Genomic DNA, 3887 nt, shown 5'->3' on the forward strand with positions numbered 1-3887 from the left:
AAAAGGAAAAAAATATATAATAAGGAGGACCCTCTTTAAAAAAAAACCAGAGCATTCCTCCCCTTCACTGTTTTGATCAAAAAAATAAGAAAAAAAATAAACTTACCCCTTCATCACACAGCATTGCCCTTTGATGTGAAGGGTACTGCTTGTCACTGGCCACTTGGGTGTTTTCCTATCTTCCTGGTGGTGAATAAAGATTTGTGCACTTTGTGTGGAAAAAAAAATGAAAAGCAGAACAGACGGAGGCTGAGGGTCTCTGTGTTGTCATGGGCCTTGTTGTACTTGCTACCTGTTCTGTCACACACCTCACCATAACCCATGTCACTCAGACCCCTATAAGATTCCATCCTGTTCTTCAATGAGCTGTAAAACACTGCTGTGACATCCTGAGGTTTCACAAAGATGTGAGACTCCATTTACCCATCACAGCACACAATGATTTAAAAGAGCTTCCAATTTTACTGAACAGTAGTGCTTTGTAAAGCAGACCCAAGGCAAAATTGAGATGGTGAAGGAATGCGTGAAGGTCATGACATATGTTATTTTGGACACTGTTTCATTAATAAAGTAATTAAAGAGCTTCAATGAAACATATAATCATGGTGCGTCCAGTTGGATATACAGTAAGTGTTCTTTCTTGGTTGTGTTTATACCTGAAGTTTAACCGTTCTCTTTTCCCATATTGTGCTTTAACATTCCTCTGCCTGGAATGTAGAGATTAAAAATAGACTTGGTGTAAGAGTTTTGAGTGAACCACTATTTGTTGTCGTCATGCTGGAATTGAGAAACACGATACCTGAGGTTTGAAAGTGAGTCACGAACTCAGTGATCATGAATCAGCTAATGGAATAGTGTGGTCTGATCGGATTGAATGTTCATGTTGGATTGTGTACCACGGGCTTATTAGAAATTGCAATCTGTTGATGCTCACAGCTGTGTAACCTGGTGTTTAAAGTAACAAAGCAATTTAGAACAGGACAACTCATAATATGAATTCCCATTTCTTTACATGGTAATGAAAAGATGACAAATCTTACCTTGACATAGGCTACTTCCTGTATAATTATGTTAAAACAAAGAAAAACAAAGAAAATTTACAGCCCAGGAACAGGCCCTTCAGCCCTTCAAGCCTGAGCTGATCCAAATGTACTGTCTAAACCGTCGGTCAATTCCTCAGCATTTGTATCCCTCTGCTCCCCACCTGCTCATGCAACTGTCCAGACGCATCTTAAATGAATCTCCCGTACCTGCCTCTACCACCTCTGCTGGGAACACGTTCCACACACCCACCACCCTCTGTGTGAAGTACTTGCCGCGTGTATCCCCCTTAAACTTTCCACCTCCCACCTTGAAAGCATGACCTCTGGTTATTGAATCCTTCACTCTGGGAAAAAGCTTGTCTCTATCCACCTTGTCTATACCCTTCATGATTTTGTAAACCTCAATCAGGTCCCCCCTCAATCTCCTTTTTCTAGTGAAAATAAACCTAACCTACTCAACCTCTCTTTATAGCTAACACCTTTCATACCAGGCAATGTCCCCGTAAACCTTCTCTGCACCCTCTCCAAAGCATCCACATCCTTTTGGTAATGTGGCGACCAGAACTGTACACAGTATTTTAAATGAGGCCGAACCAATATCATGTACAATGTTAACATGATTTGCCAGCTCTTATACTCAAAACCCTGTCCAATGAAGGCAAGCATACCATATGCCATTGCTTCATCATATTGAACAAGTATTCATTAAGCTAGTGAATGGCCTTTAGAAGAATTCTATATACTAGGTGCTGCAAGACAATGAAAGAACCACACAGTTTTTAAAAGCACTTTTTTTATTCAGATCAAACATAATGCAAACATTTTCAGAAATGTTCAAAATTTAGCGAAAAAACATGGACCAATCTAAGAAAATAACTGACACTTGTTACTCCCACAGTCACACTTGCATCCCGATTGTCTCACTGCGATGGCTGAAGGACGGTATAGGGCAGAACAGATTTCTGAAACTTAACAAGCTAGATCCTACTGAAAGGCAGGGAGTCCCAAAATGGCTGAGGTTGCAGCTCAGACTGGAAGCTCTTCTCTAAGGTCACAAAACTCTAAAGGAATTGTATTTCTCAATGGGATTTAACAGCCTTTCCATTGGAGATGTGACATCAAGTTTCTTCCACCCCATTATTTTTGGTGAAGCTACATATTCCTGGATGAACAGAACAGAAGCCCAACTCTAGAAGCAAGAAAGAGCATCTTTTTTGAACTCCTTTCAACCAAAAAGCTCATGATCGTAAACCTAACGAGAAAAATATCAAAAGCTCTTTGGTGAGGGCATTAATTCTCATCATTCAAATGTCGGTCACCTAATTCCTGAAATCAACAACTTGTTTTTAAGACTAACCCTTGACTGGAAAAATCAAAATCCAGACTGTAGCTTGGTCATTTCAAGACAAATTGTCAAAACGTGGTTGACACAGAAACGTAGAACATAGGAGCAAGAGTAGGTCATTTGGCCCTTTCAGCCTGTTTGCCATTCATTATGATCATGGCTGATCATCCAACTCCATCCTCTCTTCCTGCTTTCTCCCCATACCCTCTGACCCCTTTGGGCCTTAAGAACTATATCTAACTCCTTCTTGAAAACATTCAATGTTTTGACCTCAACTGCTTTCTGCGTTAGTGAATTCCACAGGGTCACCACTCTCTGGATGAAGACATTTCTCCTCATCTAAGTCCTAAATGGCCTACCACCTATCTTTAGACTGATACCCCACTCTCATAACCATTGGGAACATCCTTCCTGTGTTTACGCCATTCAGTCTTGTTTGACTTTTACGGTTTCCCATGAGGTCTCTCTCATGTTTGATATTCTTTGGTATAATGTATATCGTGTGGTACTATAGTTCACAGATTCAGGTGGTAACCAGTCTATTGAGCTACCAATACGGTAGACAGCAGTTGCAATGTACTGCATTTTAAATGAGGTAGATACACTGACAAAGAAATGCATATTGGGAATGTTTAAAGGCTGGAATTATTTATAGGAATGAGACTTCTGTGATTTACTTAGGAGCCATTTTCTGTCATTGAATGATCCATTTTTTTGAGATGCTGAACTAACCCTGCACAACGTAGTGTGCACCTACAGGAAGGATAAAAGACTCCACCCATCCATAGACAAACATCAAACTACAAGTAGCAAGCTCCTCTTTACCATGACATTTAAAAACAAAACCTCTTTTTCTGCCTCCTTCCTTGCTCCCACCATCCATTCATGATTGCACATCTCCTTGTCCCCAAGCCAAATTGCCAAGCCTCCATCACCCCCCCATCCCACCCCCACCCCCACCACCACCACCCGCACAAATCAAAACCCATTAACTACAATTTCATCTGAGTTACTGATTCTGAATCACAGCTGTCAATTCCCCATACCTAGGCTACAAACTCTCATTATCAATTTCCCTCCATCTGGTCCTGAGGCTATAATGTAGAAGCAGTGGAAATGAAGTGAGATGTATTGTGGGTGCTGGTTCAGTGGCAACCTCACCAGTGCCTATGATCAAAGGTAGCCCACAATTCCAATCCAGCTACAGGAGCTCCTGAATGTCTAGGCTCTGAACTGTGCAGTTTTTGGGTACCTCATTCACTGGTAAACCAGCCACAGACTCAGGCACGTCATTCCAATTCCTAATCGGATAATTACTGAGGGGGTTACCTGTTCAGTCACTGTCATTATCATTTAAGCAGTACACACTCCAGTTTCACAGGGGGACCTCTGCAGATCCTCTGCACTCACATGTCAAACATCAATTTGCCACATTAAAAAAAAATTACATTTCACACTTCTTGTTCGGTTTCAAGCTATTCTTCAAGTTTCAATTGCAC

This window comes from Hemiscyllium ocellatum, chromosome 23, assembly GCF_020745735.1.
Source record: "Hemiscyllium ocellatum isolate sHemOce1 chromosome 23, sHemOce1.pat.X.cur, whole genome shotgun sequence".
Taxonomy (NCBI): Eukaryota; Metazoa; Chordata; class Chondrichthyes; order Orectolobiformes; family Hemiscylliidae; genus Hemiscyllium; species Hemiscyllium ocellatum.